Below are 25,000 nucleotides of genomic sequence, written 5' to 3' on the forward strand. Positions count from 1 at the left end.
ATACAAATCAAAATCTTTTACTCAGTAACGTTAAGGATATATTTCTCGGTTTTTACAATTAATCATAATCCAAAGCTTCGAAGTGAATGAAACACTTAGTGTTGCGAATATATGACAATTCAAAAAGCTCAGACTGAAGGAGCGAAGTCGTCGTTTCCTTTTCAATAAAATAGAATTTAAAATGAACCTGAAAAAACGAGAAGCCTTATTGCTCTCTCCAAATTTCTTGTCAGTATAGCTTCTTTTGTTTCTCTCCCTCTTTCTTTTTCGCAGCTTATGTTATGCATCTACTAAGAATCTTTGGATAGTTAACGAGTCACGTTCGATAGCAAACATATAGCATATTTAACGTATTCCAGATAAAGGGGAAAATTCGTATTTATTATGTTTAACAAAGTTGTACTTAATTCCATCTGAGTATTGCTTTTAGTCAATGAACAGTAAAACTATTATACAGGAAACTCATTCAGTTTGTGTGTGTGTATGTGTAAGAGATACATAGAAAGTTGAGAGAGTCGATACACAAGATAAAGAAGATGTAAGTGGAGTGTCTAAAAATAGCGAGCAAATTCGTAGGACGGATTATGTATTTGCTAACGAAAGGAATCTGCAAAATGGAATTATCCCCTTTACAGTTACATTTAAATCGAATAGAAACATCATTAGATTTCTGATCTCCCTGATGTTTGAATACAGAATTCTCATACATACATACATACATACATACATACATACATACATACATACATACATACATACATGCATGCATGCATGCATCTGCTTCCATCTTCGATGAGTCCTTCAATGCGAGAGTGGACTTGTTGACATGTTTGCACTCAATGGTTTTTACTTATTTCTCTTTGCAGCATCGTTGATTTTTAGCGACAGTCGAAAAATATGCGATGGCATGGTATGACTTAAGTTATTCACCTATCTTGAAACCATCAGAGTTACTGGAACCACACGGTGCACAACATGTATATATATATATATATATATATATGTATATATATATATATATATATATATATATATATATATATACATACATGTTGTCCACCGTGTGTTTCCAGTAACTCTGGTATACATAAATCGGTGTGTGTGTATAATGACTAACGTATACATTTCCACAATTCTCAGCCGATTTTCACCAAGCTTTAAGTCCAAATTTCTTATATCTCAAGGATGGTCATACACAATAACATTGTGCCCAGAGCTCCCGCATAAATGGACGTAAATGGAAATAATTGTTTCACTTTAAGGATGCTAAATGGTGTAAGGAAATTAAAGGAAGACTTTGAAACCTCCCCTTTGCAAGTTTATTTCTTCCAATAGAAAAGGGAGCTATTTTTTCGGAGAGATTAAGCTAACAAAAGCCCATCGTTGTTGTTCTTGCTATCACTTCTGCTGCTGCTGTCTCTATTACTGTTGCCACTATTCCTACTGCTCTTTCTATTCATATCTTTGCCTCTGTTGTCTTTGCTGCCATTTCCGCTCTTATTATTGTTGTTGCTATTGTTGTTTAATCGTACTTTTTCATGTTTGCTGTTGAAACCTTGATGAAATGCTTTGAACTTGGAATTTTTCAACGATGAAGCATCTTCCTCCTTACTAAAGAGCAGAAATTCCGTCTTTACTCCTATTGACGCTGCTATTGACGTGGCTTTTATTGTTACTACTGTTACTGTCGATTGTCAATAAAGCAGTGGTGAGCGCTTTATGCCTCCCCTTCTATGTGCAGATTGACGGCAATGAACTATCTGAAGTGGTGCACTTGTGTTTGCGAAGCCCCGCCTAACTCTCCATTCATTTTGCTAGGTGTGGAAGCTGACACCAGGTTTGCATACAAACGGCTTTTCAAAGCATAATTTCAACATTCCCTCTATACATTCGAGCTCCGGAGAAATGAGAAACAAATATATCAACATGCCCTATGTGGTGCTGTATGGCTTAACAAATTCTATGCAACAAAATTTAAGCTATTAACGTCACTTGAATTTATAAATAAATGGAAACACTGACCGGCGACTCAAAACGAAGTGTTGCTGACACCCCACAAAATCGTAGTAGTAGTAGTAGTAGTAGTGATAACAATAATAATAATAATAATAATAATAATAAAAATAATAATAATAATAATATTAATAATAATAATAATAATAGCTGCAGGTTAAATAACACCATTGACAGTTATCAGCCAGCTCCCTACCGATATACGGAATAAATCCACAAACATCGCCCACAAGGAAATTCGACACTCCGCAGGGAAACTTAAGAAAATGGACTTTTTAGAATAAACGCACATTATTCTTACTTGAGACATAGTTTCGCCGTGATACGATATTTCAATGCGACGCGTGTATCAAATGAAATCAACACAAACAACTAGGAAGGGACCACTGAATACAAATAGCAAGATGTAAGTACGAAAATTAATACCGTCTGCGTATATTCGAATGTTTATACAATCATGTACGCAGTTTAATGTTTGTAAAAGAAAGTATACAATTTATTGTTTATTGAAATACGTATATATTGTTCACACAACACACACATAAAATGTGATACAAAAAATGCAAAAGAAAAGCAAGGGTTATTCTAAACATGAAATTAAGCAGAATAAATATTTCTTAAAACGTTATTTTCATTATCCTGAAAAAGAGGTGGGGAAACCAACCAGTTACAACTGGAGCTATATATATATATATATATATATATATATATATATATATATAATACCTGTATAAATATATGTGTGCGTGCGTGTATATATGTGTGTGTGTGCGTGCGTATGGGTGTGTGAGTGAGTGGGTGAGTAGTCAAATTAAGTTTGTGTCAGTAATTCGAAAGCATCACGTTAGCGAAAAGTCTAAATACGTGATTATAGAAACTCAGTCTCCTCTACTAAAAGTTAACATAAAACAGACCAGCTCCTCTCTTGGTGACAACGACGTCCAGATGAAAGTGAAACATAAAAGAAAATGCTGGACAAAGATCGACTATTCTTTGATGATTACACAAATATATTGAATCTAAAGCACACAAGCATTTTAACAGAGGCACTTGAGCTATAGAGGAAAATTATGAAACATGTAAGAAAATCTTTGTATCAAGAAATCTAGAAAATATCCGAAGAGTTATTCTACGATTATCCAAAATTGAAATAGACAAATTTACTTATACAATGCATTCCAAAAACTAATTAAATTCTCAAAGTACAGAGAGACTTTTGTTTGGTGTTTTTGAAAATTATTGGGTTGTTTATAAGTTACAATCTTTACAATCTATTGTGTAATTGGTGTCTCATAAAGATGAAGGCAACAAGCACTCCACGCACAGCCAATGGCAACAACTCTGAAAAGCATTTGACGGAGGATGGAATACAGCAAAATCTGAATCTATATTTTATCACATCAAAATATAAACATCCACTTGCACTCTGCACCGCATTACCAAAGGTTAGCCTGTCCATCCATTCACACTTCCCCAACAACATCTCTTTATCCTTCATCACTAATTCCATTTTTGGAAGACAAGAATGTTAACTCGACCTATTTGGGTTCTTGTTTTTTGCGGGGTGGGGGCTGGGGGACGACTTTTGCTTCGTTGAAAAAATAGTAAGAAAACATTTCAGTAGATGTAAGTATGTATCATATATCCTGTATTTCATCTTTTAAATCAAGTATTACTCCAATTAATCAGAAAGTTAAGTTCTCTAGGATTTCATGTTTAGTCTTTTGATTTAAAATTTATTTTTCTCTCTTTTGACCCGACTTTTCTCGGATTTGCACCGATAATTTACACAACATTTTACTGTTTATTCGTAAACCTTTTCTAGGAGTGCAATCATTGATGTATTTCTTCTGTACTTCCATCTTCTCACACAGCAGGATAAAAACAATTTGTATCTACATTAAACACAACGTTTGAAAATGTTCTCCAGCTTCTGGCTGTTACTTCTCTTCTTTTGTGTAATAATTAGTGTTGATGTTGTTCGTGTCGTCACTGTTGTGGACATTGGCAAGAACTTTACACACTTACAGACACATACACACACACTCACCATCTCACACACAGTCGCGTACACACATATACATACATATACATGTACGTATATATATGTATATAAGTAGTTAAGTACGTAGGCCGGTAGGTATGTATATATATATATATATGTGTGTGGAGGGTAGCTCTCTCTCTCCCTTCCTCCTTCTCTCTCTCTATATATATCTATATCTATATATCTATATATATAATTCAAAAATCGTATTAGTATTAGAAACAGAACTAGACATTCAAAAATGAAATCAAAATAACAACTTCAACACACTTGCCATCCTAATTGTTGGCTAAATTTTCAGTTTAATAAAATTGAACAAAAGTGAACTATGAAACTTACACACGAAAACAAGGAAATTTTTGGCAAACATTTGGAAAACATCACGTTAATGCAGATGTAAACAATATATATTTTACACAGAAAAAGAGAAAGTGAGAAATAACTCTGACAACTATGCTAGGCGGGTGCCTCTTAAAAAGTAAATATATATTCTATATAGTTACTTTTCAACACAATAAAAATTGAAAACTATTTTTATTGCTAAAAACACAATTAGTTTTGGAATTTAGAGGAGACGAAGGCAACAAAACGTACACAAACAAAGACAGAAAACATAATACCATGGAAATAATTGAGGCAGTATCCATAAATACAACAGAATAGCAGCAACAGAACCCACATTGTCAATATACGGTGAAGAATATATATATATATATATATATATATATATATATATATATATATATATATATATATATCTGCTTCAGGTGTGGATGAAACCGATATCAATTTGCTGTTGCTGGTATAAAACCTACGGCCTGCATCATATCTATGAATGATCTGTGCTTTCCTATAACAAAATGTGTAATATACAAATTGTGAATGAAAATACATGCCTACAAAATTATACTGTCACAGATAACGAGTAAGTCATGTTGCTCAAGAATATACCTGTATATAAAATGATAGAGTTTGTTAAGAAATTATGTTTATCCATATATCATTAGATAGTGAAGAAAAAATTAAAAAGGAAAGATTAAGGAAAATAAGGGGAACATTTATATGTACGATGCGTTGCCATTGTGAATGGACTGATTTCTTTAAAGCAAAAATTTAAACACACGGAAGATTTAAGTAACGTCACATAAATCTACTACAAAATATAGCATTACTCTTGCATACATTTATGCATATGGCATTACTGGTACCAGATAAAATCATTAATAAAGAATGATGATTATATAAAGAAAGAAGTCGTTGCAGCAACAATACAAGCAATAGCAGCAACAGATTTTTCTTTCTAAAAATAACAATAATATCAACAAAAATCTGTTAGTGGAAGAAGACGTGTATGGATTCACCTTTTTTTTTTCTGTAACTATAGCCAAAGAATACGTTTTGAAACGAGAATATATAGAAAATCTTAATAATTCCAGAATTAATATATTTTCATGAAATATGACTGTAATGAGTGTTTATTAATATGCTTCTCCTTATACAATTATATCGCAAAAGAAAATCAAATTTGCTGCAAAATCTCCTGCTTATCGCCATTCAGATATCATCCACGATGACAAAGAGGTAAAATATTTTATAATATTCATGTGAAAACATAACTACACACACACACACACACACACACACACACACACACACACATATATATATATATATATATATACAGACACACTAATGAATAGTGTAACTTCACTAATGTTCATATCCAGGATGAACACCAACTTAGCTTCTGGATTCAGGAAGATTGTCGGTTTCGTGAGATTTAAACCCTTCGAAACAACACAGCCACCGCACCCCCCAATTGAGGTCAACTTCAAGATATCTCGATCTTCTATCCATCGAAATCACCGTGGATCGGAAACTCTCGTATAAGTTAATGGCTACCACGTGTATGTCGACTGATCTTACGTTGTTGAGCAGGTGGCCAATTTCCTAGTTGTTTCATGCCACGTACTGGCGATAATGTCTCAAGCCATGCTAGACAGAACTAAAAGTGAGCTACCGGATTCCTTCCGTCGGAGAAATTCGCCTCTTCGTCTGGCTTCGGATGTTCCTACAAGCACTGATTTGTATAATCTTTCCTTACACACGCTCTGAAATCCCTTATTCTTTTGGGGTATTTGTATATGTGCTGGTGTGCTACTTATACAAGGACACAAGTTCGCAAAATTAACCAACTTTGAATCTGACTGCCTTACTTACAAAATACCACAATAAAAATTAAAATTATTTTCTGTAGACAACAAAATTCACTTCTAACGCAGTATCCCCGAAAGAGCGTGTTTACCTTGCAAGTACTATAACAATAGTAATAACAACAGTTGCAGCAGCAATAATAATAATAATAATAATATTAATAATAATAATAATAATAATAATAATAATAATAATTTTATCGAAATGCCAGCAATTTTAGGCCGAGGAATGTAGTCTATTTCATGGAACACAGACTACTACTTTATTTTATCGGTGTCGAAATAATTAGAGCTACACCGATGTTAGTAAGATAGCTGGTCAATACACCGAAGCAGAAGATACACAGCACGTCATGTTTTTGGGATTATCTAAATATTCTTCTTATTCTAACTACACAGACTAACTATTCTATCTGATTGCTTAACCACAAAGTGAGAAGTTTTGAAGTTACAGTCGATTATATCGACCTCAGTACTTGACTGCTATGTTTTGTTAAGAACTATATAGTGTCACTTGCTTTATCAGAGACGCAACATAGGACTATCTTAATTGAACAAACAGAAGAGGAAGCAACAGTGCTGGTGGGGGTGATCTTGAATTGCTGTAAATATCTTCTAGCGACAATTCTCTGATGTCCTGAATTCATTCGAAGTAGTAAATTAACATATGAAGAAATACAAACCACAAACAGGCGAAATTGCAAGAATGAAGGCTAGGAGGAGAGTGACTGTTATCCCGGTAGCGGTAGGGGCACTTGGAGCAGTAACAACCACGTTTGAGGAATATGTCGGAGAAATTGGAATCGACATAAGATCAGAGTAGGCCAAAAACACAATTTGTTTCCGTATTAAAGATATAATTTTAAATAAATTTCTGAAGTTTAGTAATTTTAAAATGCAGGTCTACCATCTTTACTATAAGAAAAGACCTTATTTTAAGTGTTCCAATCAATTCGTATGTTATTTCCCTAGCATTTTCTATTCTGGGTTTAGTTCGGAAGTGCATCATTAACATAATGGTTGCAACTTTTGTTGCAAATCAACCTAACTATTCTAATTGTTATTTCGAGCTATTGAATTTATCACATATGGGCAACTTCACTGGATTATAATATTTCTTACATACTGTTGTTAAAATCCAGGGTGCCTCTTTTTAGACTGTTAAAATGAATTTATGGTATTCCTAGGCCTTATACAATTACGAGTACAAGTTGATGTTGGACAGAATTTTTCGTGATAGATTGTTGTTCCGTATCTCTGCACAGTGTGTTCAAATCTCACAGAGGTGGTCCTCAGATTTCAACCTTTTTGAATTGAAAAGTAGATACTAGTTGGGTACTCGAGACATTTCTCTTGTAGACTCTTTTGTAATTAACTGTATTAAAGAAAGTAACATTCACATCGAGGCTCCTTTACGAGTTTTATACACTCTGTACACTCGCTAAGACAAAACCATACATCGTACTATTTGCCCTTCCTTTCTAAGAAGCTAGACAAAGTGAGGTAACTTTGGCTGTTATTTCAAGCAGATCGATCGACAACATAATGGTTTCCGTCACGGAGATTATTGGGATTGGCTATTATTGATTATAATAAAGCTTCTAACAATGTATTTGTGAAAGCTTTGTAAGTATTCAATCCAGAAATTCTGAATTTTATCGATACCAAATGAGTTCCAATATTCATTTCTTCCCCTGGCGTGCGTCTTTTCATCCAATGGGAATTTTTTTCTTTTGTGTCTCTTTTTTTTTTGTGTGTCACTTTTTTGTGTCGCTTTTGTTTTCTTTTGTATTATGTAGCACACTTTGTGCTTCATCGCATTTTGCTCTTTCTCTTTTCAGATATTCTCTAAACATTTTATAGATTTTTTTTTTATTATTTATTTGGAAGGGATTCTATATTTAAATTTTTCTTGTTTGAATCCCTGTGATGTTTTTTGATTGTTTCTTTTCCATTTATCCGCGAAATATTTTAGATTGTTCGAGTTCTTCTGTTCTTCTCTCGAAACGCTTTATTCTCCGAGTTTCTGCTTTAACAAAGTTGAATAAGATTTTCTATAATTTCCTGTACTTCATGTTCATATTTTATTTTATGTTGTTACAATAGCTTTGCTATTTCATAATAAAAAAAACATTCATATAGATATACCTACATAAGCACACCCGCACACACACACATATATGTATCCATTTATATGTATATATATATATATATATATATATATATATATATAATTTACATATATATATATATATATATATATATATATATATATATATAACAATGTATGTATGTGTATTTCAATTTAGATTCAACATCTAATAGCGCTTGTCTATTCGTTATCAGGAAGTATTCTTCTTGTTCTTTTCTGTTCTACAATGGATCCGTTTTCTGTCGATTTTTTTCTTTTATCCATATTGACTCCAGTATCTTCTCATAAAACACAGGCCTGTTACAAAACTTTAAAGATTAATGCCAATATATTTACGTCGTTTATCTACATCATCATCAGTTGCTTTTATTAACGTTCAATATCATTATTGGTGTTGTTGCACGGTTATTACAGTAGTGTTAGTTTTGCGGTGGTCAGATCACGTCGCTTTGTGTCTCGTGTAAGTTTAGTTACATTTTAACTGCCTTTCAAAGATATACGTTCAAATTTTTGCTTTGTGTTTCTCAAAGTTGCAAAGATACTTGGATAGTTTCTCAACTCTGTTTTCGCCATTCTTGGCGGAACTAATGGTTAATGTTGAGGAACTAGTCATTTCCCCAACATTTCCAAGTAGGTGAGGTGTGCAATTTCTAGACGGACAAGATAGGTTAGATGAGATGTTGGAAGAGCTATGTTAACTCTGTCATTCCCTTGCTAAAAGAAAGCTGCCTCACCTCTAGCACCAGCACCTCCATAGGAGTCTCAAACGAAAATATGACAATAACAAGTTAAAACAACAAAAACGGTGAAATGAAAACAAAGCATCAACACCAAAAAGGAGAAAGAAAAATTGGAAAAAATTCTTGCTTCAGGAATTTCTCACCTCGATCACCAGCGCCACTACTACCAGCACAAAAAGCCACTACGACGAACACATCTAACATTAGTGACTTCTCCACTGCTGCATGGGAGAAAGAAGACATTCATTTATACTCTTAGGAAAAATACAGAACACTTCCTTACAATGTCTTTGATGCAACATAACTTTATTGAACGAGATCCATCCGGCAAGACACTTATCACAAAATGGCTATTTACAAATGCTTAGGAATACAAAGCCAAAGAATAGAGCGAACGAGAGAGAACCAGGCTTTCCTATATCCGGGTGGTAAGTCGATGTACCTGGATATATAGTAAGGACGCCACTGCCAGTGATCAGGCACGATGTGGCAGGGTTGCTTAAAGATACCACATAACATTTCTTTGAACATCTCGCTTATGTTGTCTCTCAAACTGAGACAGAAACAAGCACTCTATTGCGAAAAAATGAGAATAATTATATAATAATAATAATCTCTCATTATCGACAAAATAGAGAATGAACCTCACAAAGTTCAAGATAATAGAGGGAAAACATATATTACGCAATTTGATTCTATTTCTTCGTGTGCTTCAGTGTGCTTTATTTCTGTTACAACTTTATTCCACGTATTTGTAAGAGAAAACGAAGCTGTATCTCATTCACAAAAAATCAGTTATAAGACGCATGGGATCAACGACCGGACTTCTCGGCATTTAAAAAGAACAGTTCAATCTATTTCAATGTGTAACGAAGTATCATTGATAATATAGATCCAAACAACTGACTTAAAAAGGGGGCGAAACGGATGATAAAGGTTAAATAAAAAAAATAGTGGATCTCGATGAACGTTGACTTAAGGCTAAACAAGGACAGCATCAACAGATTTTTGTTATCGAATGGAGAGAAAAACTCAGTTTCGTAAACAACATAGCAAAACATATAAATATCATCGAGTTATCAATCCTAGCAGTAAGATATCGTTCATTTCTACGGCACCGACTTACAGCACAGTGAAATGCCTCGTAGTGTCTTAGTTACATGTATTGGTCATGGAAAAAGCTTTGCAATAATGATAAGTTATTCTATCCATTTGAACAAAGACATTTTCAGTTTCTTCTTCTTTCCATGAGATATATCTTCCGGTGTCAGTTTTGAAGTCTTCAAAAAAACAAAAAGACGAGAAGAAAAAAAAAAAGAGACGAACAACAGAAAAAATCCAACAAACAAATTCAATATATTTTACATTAAGAATCGTTTAAGAATATAATTCTTTGCCTGCCAAGTGAAAATATCTGACAGTGATAGATAGGGGAGATAATTCAAGACAATTTTCCTACGTATTTGGTAAACAGCCCAAAATCTTCGCGCAGAGCAAACCGTTTGTGTCAAAGTAGGGGAAATGAAATAGTTAAATGTATTTTCAAACTATAATTTCAGAATAAATGATGTTTCGCAGGATTTTAGTTACGTAGTGTCTACGTCCTCTTCTTTGTTTGTATTTTATACTAAAAAACATGTTTATTTTTGAAAATATATTTAGAAAACATTTGCCAAGCAAAAACTTTTGGCGGTCTATTTTCTGTTTCTCAATAACATAACTCATTTCTAAACATGAGCAATATTTACAACAGGTCCCAACGGATGTGATTGCTGCTTAGAGACATCAACGTAAGTAATACAAAATAAATTAATGTTCATTACATAGTACAGCTGCTAATCTTGATATTTATGGACGTAAGGAACCTTTTTATGGTTGGAGGTTTGTCTAATTCAAATCAAACAAAATTGTTTTATGAAATCGACCACTAATAGTTGCCTGCTGTCGTTGCAGCTAGTGGTTACGTTTAAACTAACATGCACAAACTAACATGCCAAAAATATGTGTCTGCATCTGCAGACGAATTCCCACATGCAGTTGATCGGCACCGCTCTAAGGCAGTACAAGGGAGTGACAGGAGCAAAACAAAAATAGGAATAATCGATGGTCCTATTGATAAGCATGCATAAGGCATGTCTAAGCCATCTGTCTGGCGTGTTTCGGTTGACGGAGGGTGCAGTTAAATTATTTGGTGTGTTGGTTCCAATCTTTGGACGAGCGAGAAGTGATACGGAACGACGAGGACATTTATTAGTTTAAGCAAAGAATCAGCTGAAAAGATGCAATCTTTGAAGTGACGTTATCTGTTACCGGCTCACCATTCTAACTTGTTCAATTTTGTCTGACCGGGCTGGAAAATCTACACATACGTTTTCTGCTCTGAGGTGGTTCATCTGCTCTCAATACTTGTTACATGGAGGTCTAGAAATGTCACGGCAAATGTTACACAGACATGCCCTGAGATTACAGTATAACCTGGTTTTCCTTGATCTTGCAAATGAACGTGTGTGAACACCGTTTGTGGGATGCCTTTTTCCCCATCACGTCTCTGACAGAACTGTAATACAGGATCAAAAAAATACTGAGGCTGGGATCCTGACACCTAAAATGTTGTCAATAGCTTACAGTATTACCAGTCGTTATATACGTTAACTAACACACAAAAGCAATGTCGTTCTCGGGAAATCATTGGGTATCGACAAAAATCAATCTCTTCTATAGGACCTCTTTTCTCTGGAGTTGTGTTCCCATAAATTCCTGGCATGGTAGTCCTAAGAGCGTGGGTGGAATCGTCCGCTGCAAATTAACTCTACAAGCACAAAAGTGCTATCAGACAAGCGTGTTCGAGTTACGCCCAGAGCGACGAGACTATTCGGATTGCAATTGAGCTTGTGCATTGCTGATTTGGAAATGTATGTGAAACAGATACAGTCGCACGTGGGGCGGATCCCGTTGCCAGCTGAATCCATTTTAAAGAGCCCCCACTGCCTTCATTTTGATAAGGAAAAGCAGACAGTTTCTATCTCTGATTGTTGAAGGTAAAGATTGAACGGTCTGAAAAGAGATATATTATATTTTGGCAAAACCCTCATTAGCTTTTCTAAAATAAACTAAACAGTGGAAGAGAGAAAGTATTTTCATCAGGAAAATTCCTTGATATGTTGACTATGGTGGCAAGCATTGTGTGTGGGCCTCTGCTCTGGGTATGTGCTTTCAGAAATGGCGAATTGTCCTGGTGTGTACAAAGACCGTGTTTTTGTAATGTTTTTAGAGATACTTTCACCAAACAACATGCTCAGTTGCATATTCCTGGTTCTTTATGTTCTGTGTTCAAATTCAATCAATGTCCACTTTGCATTTTATCTTTTTATGGTTAGTAAAATAAGTTTCATCGATGAAATCGATTGACTGGATCGAATTCATCGATCCCAAATTATTGACCTCGTGCTAAAATATGAAACCATTATTATCAAAATTCTTTCTTTATTAACTACAAGCGCTGACGAGGGCCTCGAAGACACTATGGTCTATAGATCGCCTAATTGGGCGTGAAGGCGGGTGACTACGACATGTTAGCTTTGCGTAAGTTTGTCTAATCGTTATATTCACTAGATGTCGAATGTCCCAGTTTTGTGTTACATGGCTAAATCACTTAATTCGCCTCGCATTTTCTGAACCAATTATTTCTTAACATTTGTTAAGTGTATGGAATGAGCGGTGTCCTGTAAAATTTCATTTCTGAATTTATGCTCTTTTTACTCATATTCAACATTTAGCCTACAAGTGTTGCTTGTATGTAGTGCAACAGTATTTCTTACATATTTTCTCCGACAAATTTCATTTTTGACCTACCAGAGGCTTTGGTACAAAAGACGTGTCTAAGGGGTAGGGTGAAGTAGATTGGATCTACAAAGTACGTAGTTCCGAAACGAACTTATTCTTAATCACACAACCGTATCTTCATACCGAAACGTGTAGACTTACCCCAGTTTATAATACGAATATTACTATTGTTGCTTATGATTGGAGCGACTGATCAACAAACGGCTACTGTTACGCTTGCTGATGCCATTAGAACTGGATTCATCTATTCATCTTTGTGAATGGTTGGCGTTACTTCTCATTCATGCAGAAATCCTCTCATGCATTAACAACGCAAATTATTTCATAGATTATTAGAACAATATTTAAGAATCGGATTCTATACAAATTTAATGATGTTTGAATTATACAAGATGTTCTATTATTCAATCTAACAAATCGATAACCAATATTGATTAATTATTCACTCTCTTCTCCAACTAGGCACAAATCTAGCATTGCTGTCCGTCATGTAACAATTATTAATATTGTTGGTGCTTATATATTTGTAAACAAAGTAGGATATATAAGATATATATATATATATATATATATATATATATATATATATATATATATATGCATAAAGTTAAAAGTGAGGAATCATCAATCCCAGCAAAATACTTTATAAGCACTTTGTTCGTTCACCAGGTTAACAATATTGTCTAGATTAGTAAATGACACCACGTATCCCTGTCGTAAGATCCGAGGTCATGGATCATCACCATTCTTTATTGTAAATCCATGTCTTCGAGTTATATTAATTTATACACAGAGAGATGCCCAGGACAAAGAATAAAAATAACGGTCATTACTTGATTTCTTTTATTCTAGTAAATTTTTTAACACCTGTTTCTATTAATGATTATAGAGTAAAATATAAACTCAGATAAATACGTGTCCATATTGCAGGAAGGGTTCGTTCCAAACTTCTCCAGTAGTGAAATGATTAAAGAAGACTATTTTATTTATGAAAGATGGGGCTCCTTATCACATAACTAAAAAGACACAAGATTGATAGGAAGAGAATAGCATTAAAAAGCTTCCATGGCCAACCAGTCATCAGATATGAACCCAAATGAAGACCTCTGAAACATATTCGATAGGACTCTTCATAAAAAGAACAAGAAATAATTTTCAAAGCCAGATATTTGAGATTATTGCATGAAACTTGGCAAGAAATTCCTCAAGTGAATATTCGTCATCTGACCAGTAGCATGTCTAATAGGGTCCTTGCACTGAAAAACGCAAAGGGAATGGCTACTGAATATTATATATTCACATTATAATAATTTATAAATAATCTGAATGTATAGTTTCAGATTTAAATAATTTTTAATGATTATAAGGGTGTCTATTTGCTTCTGTCAAGTTTGTGTATATGTTTGTGTCTATCGTAAATACGAAACCCAATAATAACCACTGCCATAACCAACTCCTTAGAGAACAATAATACAAAAATTAGTAGAAAAAGATGAGTAACGCCATTTGAAATAAAAGACGATAACAAGAGATGATGTGGACCTGGAGTGTGTTATTTCAGCAGTTGAATGGATTAACTGTCATCCGAGGTCAATATGGAATGATTTGAGTTTGAACAGCAAAAACAATACAATAGACAAGCACAATAAGACAATTCCTACAACGAACAATAATCCTACTACCACCATCATCACCATCCCCACCATCACCTCCATCACCAACGCCGTAACCAAAACGAACCCCCACCACTATTAACCCATCACTATTAACCCATCAAAGAAACAACTGGCAACGGCAACGAGAGTACCCGCTTGGGAGCGATGTCTGAACCTACTTATGCTGTATGTCCTATGCTTGTGCATATGTGTGTGTGTGTGCGCGCGTTTGTAAATGCAGCATAAACTGCTTGCGGCCCAAGTAAGAGGCTCGAGGCACCAAGAAATCTTTCTTCTTACGTGGAAACAATTGAGATCGATACTGCAACACAATGAAACAAAAATCATTGATACAGTGATCACAATATCTCATGGTATTGTAAGAAGTGAGAGGCTGAACCCATTAAATATTTAACGTCTGTTATATGGGTCGGAGCAAAGGAGAAACTCTCAGGCAGGGACCAGATCTGGAACTGTTAACACAATGGGCTCCAAAAAAAATCACAAACAATGTTCAGTTTTGAAACATAGCTACCAACTCTTCTCCCCCCACAACTTTACTCTACATTTGTTAATAAACGAAAGATACTTTAGGTAATATCATCCTTCAGTTATTATAATATATACTATATTCTCTAACTATACTATATTCTACATAATGTACACTGCATACGCTAAATATAATTGGTTAGTCACAGCTGCTTGTATTTCTCTGATCGTAAGCGTTCTCTATTAACACAGGCCTCGGGCTGGACAATGACTTTATATTTTAGAAATTGCTTTGTGAGACCAATATTTTGAAGTGAATTTCTTTTTGAGTGGTGGGGTATTTCATTAACACTTTGACAACTTTGATCTCACATCTGTTACATGAAGACAGGCGTAAAATGGAACAACAACAATTACACAAACAGTTACACAACGCCACAAGGAAACAACAATAATAAACATTTTCCACTGTCAGATATTAGTTGACAAAATAGAAATGGAGTTTTCTTCTCAATCGCCTATAAATAACAACAAAAGCTTCCTCAATACGTAGTAATAATCAATTTATGTATTCCTTTATCTTTTGTTGAACCAGTATGGAACTTAAAGTTAGAGACTAATAAACAACTGAAATAACAGCATACTAGAGTAAAAACACTTGCATTGGCAAATGAATGATTTCAACAATATCAATACTATAAGAACGAGGCTTAGAAAAAATTGCGAAAAATATTCTTATAGTAAACGTTATTATAATGGAATGAACACAATATTTCTTACGTATCTCTTGGTGAAAATGGTCGACAATGCTCAGTCACGTTCGTGTACACAGATTTTAAATACTACATAAAACATTTTTGTGGAAGTGAAAATAACTCCCGTTCACCTAAATATTTGTAAAGAATATATTTTTGAAAATGGCTGAAGGGCTAAAAGAGTGAAATAATTCTAACAAAGCACTTTCTTCCGGTTGATAATTTAAAAGAAAAAGTAGACGAGAAAAATTCATTTTCAACCCTTATTTAATGGTGAAATTTTGGTTTTATGCAAAGACAATGTCTTTCATAAATATTAAACAGTGCCTACATGATGTCTGCTTCTAAAGCCGCTTTCATATACCGATTAAATGAATATTGGTCTTAGATTTCGGCACAAGGTCAACAAATTTGGGGGAGGTTGTAAGTGAATTACATCAACCTCAGTGCTCATCTGGTACTTGTTTTATCAGTTCCGAAATGGTAACAGGCAAAGTCGACCTCAGCGGAATTTGAACACAGAACCTAAAGTCGCATGGAATGCTGCTAACCATTTCGTCCGGCGTGCTAACGATTCTGCTAGCTCAAAACCTTTCCCTTAAAAAAATATATTAAAAACAAGAAAATTAAAGCTCCTTTTACCATAATAAAGATTTTTAAAAAAGGAAAGTCTACACTTACTCTGCGGTCGATCATAAATTGTATCTGTCATCTGAAACTACGTATGTAGCATCATTGTACGTATGTAGCATCATTATCGTTTGTTTTATGTAGCATCATCATCGTTTGTTTTAAACATTCACATGCCCTGCATGGCAATGTTTTTAACGTAAAAGAAATATTATGAAGTAACATTATATAAGATTTACAAGTAGATCACACACTTACACAATTTAGCCAAAGTGTTTTTTTGTTGTATCGTCGAAAGTTTGTTTCCTTGCAAAAATTAGTGTACTAGAGATAACAAAAACTCGGTTGATTGTAGTAGTTTTGTTTAACCACTGTTTACGCTTGAATGAATGAATCAATGCTTAAAGGAATTTTAGCTGTAACGATATCTAATGAGCCCTTCTCTTTTATGATATGCTACATTGAGAATGAGACGGAGAAATATGCTATTTCTAGCATTACAAGTGACTACGCAGTGTATTTATGATAGACAGTTGTGCGTGGGGAAACTGGTGCAAATAAACGATGGTAGAACAAAAAGTAGATGCAGCTTCCGTAGCATTAATAAATATGTACGGTCAGATAAGGATATTTAATTTTAGAAATGTTTGATTGCTCGATTACATTCTTAGATAGCAGACGCAAAACTTCCATATATTTTATTTTTCACACAAAACCAGCATCCGTAAAGATTGCATTTAAATGGGATTTTGTAAGACAATTATATATTTTATTTGAGCATTTTTTTCTTTCAAAATATCGGCAAAACACCAAAAACATTTGCACAAAATGGATATTAAACTCCCTATTACGATGAAGAAATAAATAAATGTTTTACTTGCCTATATCCATGCATGCGTAAAACTAATATCAACGTATCGATTCATCGATGTACAGTTATATTTTTTCTTGTCTATCTATCTTTATATCTTTCTGTTTATCTATATATATTTGTGCGTGCATACATACACATCTATATATACGTTTTTATATACATAGGTATGTGTGTATGCACATATATTATGTATGTAAAACTAACTTTCTTCATCTCCCTGTTTGTTAATATCAATGTCTTTATCGTCTCTCATATTGTGTGCGTTGTTTTTACGAGTGCATTTGTGTACTTGCGTGTGTGTAGATATATCTGGATGGAAGCAGCTATCTAGGCATGCATATATCGAATGATTCTTCCGTAGACGACTAAAGCAGCAACCAAGCTTGCTTTGTAAGGAGGATAATTTTCGTTGAAGACACTGCAGAACGACAAGCAAAACCTGTTGGAAGACAAATGACTTCAGCCGTCCAACAGCTGGAAATGAGAGATTCTGGCTTTACTATAGACATCTCTGATGGAGAGGCAAAATTCCGATGTAAAAACTTGAACGCCGATGTTCTTTTGCGGCAAAAGCAGACGTAGTTTACAGATAAGCTCTGGGAAACATATGCATATTTCTTTTCTGTATTTGATTTCCTGATATAAACTCGTTAACCGAACCAAATATTATTGTATCTCAGGAAGACAGTTATGCTAATAATAAACACACGCAGTGGTTCAATTTCATGTCTGCATTATTCGTAAATTCGTTAAACATTTAAGAAGCGAACCATCGATTGTTTTGAGTGATCATTCGGTAAATCAGCTGTATTCGCCGAAGTTAATTCATCACCATTTGTGACATCTTCACTAACGAATCCTTTCTACCGGTCATATCCTGGCAGCCAAGTGACAAGTAATAAAGAAATGAAGTCGAACGGTGTGTGTGTTTATAAATATATACATGTTAAGTAAAACATACAGATGGTTCAATACTAATATTAATCTAATAGAGCTGGTTTATTAAGTAATATTCATAATCACATTTATATTGACTTGAGGACTAAAGGGTCACCAGGTGACGTGAATGTATCATAAATATTGGTGAATGATAGTAACAGCAGTGTGAGTGTGTTCACACACACAAACACAAACACACACACACATACACACACCCATATATATGGTGTGAAGTTTATTGATATTTCATAAACAACTTTTTGAACTTTTTTAAACTTCCCATATAATCCCTGATGAAGGATATGTATATACACGAGATGGGTACAAAGAGTTCACCTATTCTGAAATACCTTATTTGAAACGGCCGTGGGATATATAAGAATTCGATCTATGGATTTAAGTATTCACTTTTTTAGCGACCCATTCATCCTTTAATATCTGATTTTGCAATGCATTGACAATGTACATTGAACACCTGAACTTTTTAATATTTTACAGCAGATTCAAGTGATCTCATATGAATATATATTTTACATTTTACATTTTATATTTATGCATTTTTATATATATTTTTTGTATTCATATATTATATATTTTATGTGAGGTGTTGTGTCTTTCGAAGAATATATTTAGGAAAATAATCTGTTTTTTTGATTGTCAATATCTCGAAAGTTGCCATTTCATTGAAACCTACATTATATTCTTTGAGCTCTATTTAATGAGCGGTAACTTTTGTTATATATTTATTTATATATATATATATATATATATGTGTGTGTGTGTGTGTGTGTGTGTGTGTGTGTGTGTGTGTGTGTGTGTGTGTGTGTGTGTGTGTGTTATATACATATACACACACTGATGAATTTAATTTCTCTTTCGAATGACATAGCATAACGGCTATCTAATACATAGAATACCATGTAAATCCTTGTACGTCCAAATTCTAATAAAGTAGTAAATATAGTTTTCCTCCCATTCTCGATTGGTATTATATACACTTCAATAAGTCTATTAACTTTCTCTAAACATTTTAATATGTCTATCTCTTTCAGCTTGCACTATGAAAAGCATAAATTTTCTCGCTGTCACTTTAGGTTTGAATAACTGCTGACATTTTTGCTTTCCATAAATCTAATGTTAGTCTTAACTGCATACGCAAAAATCTTTCTAATCATCAAAAATCTATAATTGTTTATCATATAAAGAATATTCCATTTAGAATACCAAAACTAACCTCTAACGTAGAAACTTTTTTATGATATCTGTGAGTATTATAATTATAACTGTGAGGAAGTTTTGTTGAAAAGTGGTTCTGAAGAGATAAGACCCAGTTTACTACGCCCTCCCATAGAAACAATTCTAAATATAGCGTAAATTCTACACATAAGTATAGTTAGCGTATCAATACACTACCCAACACTAACTCAAACTGCAAACCGTACAAATATTGCTATGAAGCGAGTAAGTGATAACTCTAATATAATCGCATCTAATATAATTAAGCGCAATGCTAATGTAACTAGCATTAGTGCATGGAAAACAAATAATGAAATCTCTGTTATTAGAAAAGCAAAACTGCTAAATTTGCTGATAGTCGTAAACATTTACTTAACAAACAGAAATAGTGAATCTAAATCTCTTGAGAATGAATATGCAAAAAATATGAGAAAATGCGTCCAGAAATCAAATAAGTGGAATCCAACGGCTATAACACACCAAATGCTAATATCAAAAATTATAACTTAGAATGTAGTGAAAAAGAAATTACATAGACCTTTCTGAAAATTGAATATTCTAACAACTCATTGAAATCAAAATATACTTCTCGAAGAATATTTTGTCACGCACCAAAAGCTAGAGATGTTAAAACAAGGTAAAAGAATGTAATTAGCTTTAATACACTTGATGTAAAAAAATGTTAAGACAAAAATAACTAAAGTTTTCTTCGACACATTGAGTGGTAACTTTCCTCTGAACCGCAAATGTCACTGCATTTTTAAAAAAATGCACTGTAAATTCTGATACTCTACAGCACCAAACTGGCTAATATTATACGACAATCTAATGCAGTAAAATGAATAAATATAGCAAATAACACACAAATAATATAAGTATCCCAGATTACCCTAATTATCCGAGTAGTTCTAAAATGTTTGATATTTAGCACATAGGTGTGAAGAATACAATATCCAAAATATACACCCGCAACATTCATGGTAACATAATAAATGAGCCTAACAAAAAGTTGATAATTCTAAACGCATAGTTAAATAAATAACTGGGAAAATTAACACTTGTAATCTTCATCCAAAAAGAAAAAAAAAAATAGAAATGAAACTTTATACACCCAAAGGAAGGTGGCTACAAGTGGTTGGTCTATCATTGAGCAAGAAAATATACATTGTAACAAAGCATTTAATTTCCAGTTTATAATATATAGGTGCGAAATGGTTGTGATAAAAACCGAAGTCCTTTAGAGTTGTTTCTAGAATAGGTAATCGTATGGAACAGGTTATTCAGTAAATAATTCTACGTAAGCTATGTATTCCTGCATCGGAGAGTGAGAAAGAAAATATAGAAATGTAGGATATCCTAAGTCAAGAATATTGTTATTGAGTAGTCCTTCGAGAAACTAAGGAATTTTCAGGTCGAAAGATAAATAGATATGTTCGGAATTTCCATGATAACAGAGTTAATAAACTCCTAGGTAATAATAAAAATGATAATGTCAGTTAGCAGTTCTGCAGGCAAAGTTTCTAGGATAATCCTTGGCAAAGGAAAATGTATGTTACCAGTTCTATCTTTGAATAGGAAGTGAGTCAGAAACTTCAATCATGGAAATAGCAAACATCTGCCTTCCACTCTGGAAGTTCCTTGGTTTCTCGAAGAACTCGTAACTAATATCTTAGCTTGAGGAAGGCGGTGAACAGGCAGAAACGTTAGCATGCCGGGCGAAATGCTTAGTGGTATTTCGTCTGTCTTTACTCCCTGAGATCAAATTCCGTCGATGAAGCAGAAATACTTTTCTTGACAGGGTTAGCTGAGAGTTGAATGCAGGAAGGAGAATTAATTTTAGTTTTTATCCAAATACTACTACACTATCGTGTGTACATTTACGATGCAAGGGTTAGTCATTGCTACATCTACAATTACAGATATTTTTCATGTTTGGAAGCCTACTTAAATACTTAAAATTATTACTACGTATGGTAAGTAATTTACTTCTGGTCAAGCCATTAATATGTTTGCTGAATTTATTACTAGATTTCATAGGGCTTCGGTTGCCACTGCCTACGTAATAACTAAGCTCAATTTTCTCACATTCATGTTTATGCTTGGCAGGATTCGTCTCGGAATTTAAAATTTGGCCTGTGCGCTATGAGAACATATATTTATTTCCTTTCCTTAAGTGATAGTAACTCTACATAAAAACTTCCAATTTTAACCCTAATACAGGCTGCTATAATGAATGGGTGGATAAGAGTAACTGAGTATGTGATTTTAATAGTTTTCCAATCAAATATTTATGATAGCTACCGTAAAATCTGAAATTTTTTCCAATAGTTCGAAAAAAGTATTCGGGGATAGGAGACGAGGATTACGAGGAAATTTCCCGCTTTCAATGTTTCTTTTTTTCCTTACTATTAAATGTAATATTTGTCTGAGCAACGTTTCGTTGCAGTAAGATTAACCCTAGTTATAGGGGTGAAATATTGATCTCAGCAGTGAATCGATCATATATGGTAAGGTGTACTGTATCAAAGCATAATATCGCGCGCATACACACACATTCACACACACACACACACACTCAGATTCATACATACACACATAAATAGATACATATCTATGTATATGTCTATATATATATATGTGTGCCTGTGTGTGTGCGTGCGTGTGTGTGTGCGTGCGTGCGTGTGTGTTTGTGTGTGTGTGTATGTGTGCGTGTACATTTATATGCAATTTTCTTAACGTGCACTTTAAGGAAAGTTACAGAGATACTTTTTGGGCCTTGTGCCTTGGATAGAAAAGAATATAACTGGCATTTCAATGTTGCTTGAGATTCTCCCCCTCTCTTTCTCTATCTACAGAGATACAGGGGTGAGAGTATGTATCTGTGGTGCTATTTTACCATATGAATAAACTTGCTTGCTTCTGTATGTATTGGAGTATGTTTGAGTGTCAATATGCGCGGCTCTTTTCCTTGTGTAGACATGAGGGTTTGGCATGGCGTGTATGCGAGATGGGAACACATATTCTGACAGATATTTCGTTTCAAACAACAATGGAATATAATGCCGTTATAACATATTGCGACAGTTGTATAATATAATATACAATTAATATGCAAATACAACGAGATAAGTGATCCACATTGAATATAAACTACATTAGGTAAATTGTGTGAATTGAAATATTATATTAAACACGCCTAGAGACATCTCACTTTAATACATATTGTATATAAGATATATGTATGTATATATGTCAGGTGCGAAGTTCTGTGTTTGAATGCGAGAGTGTATCTGTTTAGCTCAGTGTCTATATATGCTTGTGTGTGTGTGTGTGTGTGTGTATATATATATATATATATATATTGATATATGTATGTATGCATATATATATATTTGTGCGTGTGTGCGTATGTACATATGCATACATTTATGAATTTGTGTTCCATATATATATATATATATATATATATATATATATATATATATATATATATATGTTTAAATATAGGAACTTCTGTAGTGTATATATTCCTCCGGAGGAAGCTACATCTGTTTATCTCAGAAATTATGTTAAATTTAAATAGAAAATAAATGATGCACAGGACAATTTTCCCACGATATTCAATGAAACTGTGACTTACATTTGATTAATTTCCAAGTAATTTATATCAAATCAAGAATCAGAATTTATGCTACAACACACACCTTCAGCTTGATAAATTGTTTGGTTACTGTGAGCTATTACAACGTGTGCATCTATACATATTGTACGTATCCTCTGTGTTTATCTGCTCATCAATATATATATATATATATATATACAAATAAATACAAATATATGTACATATATATATAAACGTAAGTATATCGAGTAAAAGACAGACAGAGACAAACAAATAATAAATGAAATTTGACTTGAAAAATCCTCAAATTGTTCGAGATACAACCAACACAGACGTAAAGAATGGCAATAGAATTACGAATGGGTGAAAGAAAACTATTCCAATAATTTAGGGTGAAAGAGTAAATGTCGAAGAAAGATGTAGTGTTTAAATTGCCGTCCAGAGCAGATGGAGATCTATGTGTATGATAGAAATAACGGAAGTGGAACAAAATCAGATTGAGAGGGAAATGCAGAGAGAGGGGGGGGGGGGATTGAATGGGAATAAATGATGGAAGAGAGAGAGAGAAAGAGATGAAAAGAAATTAAGCAAAATAGGAAGGACTAATGAAAGAGGGAAATGAGCTGAGCAGTGATGTTGGGGTTTCTGTGTTTGTATAGAATTGAAAGCAACTAAATGTGCAATATTCTCATTTGGGTACATGTTAAATTGTGACTAAGGAAGCAGAAATAAGTGTAGCAAGGTGAGCAACAGTAATATTTTCAATATAATATCTCCAGCTTTGAACTTCAACGCATGCACGTGCATGAATTCAATTGTACACTAAAGAAAACGGACAGCACATACTCTTTTGCCGTTGTGGGTATGCATATACGTGAAGTTTTATATGTGCGAGCTGGCAGAAGCGTTAGCACGCCGGGCGAAATACTTAGCGGTATTTCGTCTGCCGTTATGTTCTGAGTTCAAATTCCGCCGAGGTCGACTATGCCTTTCATTCTTTCGGGGTCGATTTAATAACTACCAGTTAAGCACTGGGGTCGATGTAATCGACTTAATCCTTTTGTCTATCCTTGTTTGTCCCATCTATGTTTAGCCTCCTGTGGGCAATAAAGGAAATATATATATATATATATATATATATATATATATATATGTGTGTGTGTGTGTGTGTGTGTATGTGTGTGTGCATGCATGTATGTATATAGGAAGGTAAGCAGGTAGGTATGTATATATGCATGCATGTATGTATGTAGGTAGGTATATATATATATATATATATACATATATATATATATATATATATATATATATATATATATATACATATCTATATTGATTAATATAATTTAATTTGTTATGTGTATGTTTATGTGAGTGTATGTATGCATGTATCTCTAAAGTATTATTGTTGATTTTTAATCAAATGCGTCTCGAAATGTTAATGTACCATACTATGGCGATACAGGGTTCATTATACAGATATATTTCTTTATAGGAGTCACATCGTGTCATATTTTCCGAAATATTTCTATCTTGAACAGCTATTTATCTTATACTTATAATTCATCTAATAGATGAGTCATTCGTATCCATTAATGAAGTCCAATTAGACAACCGCTACTAGCATGAAGGAAATATGGGAAATGTTCTTCAGTCATATGTCACTGCTGTATGTTAAACTTCTGGACAACAACTAGGAATTGCGTCATATTTACACGAATCAATATATAGGCTTTAATATATATCGATATATTTTGTCTCATTCTACCTGCCTACAAACATATATATATAT

The sequence above is a fragment of the Octopus bimaculoides genome, chromosome 13 (assembly GCF_046866305.1).
Source record: "Octopus bimaculoides isolate indiv1 chromosome 13, ASM4686630v1, whole genome shotgun sequence".
NCBI lineage: Eukaryota > Metazoa > Mollusca > Cephalopoda > Octopoda > Octopodidae > Octopus > Octopus bimaculoides.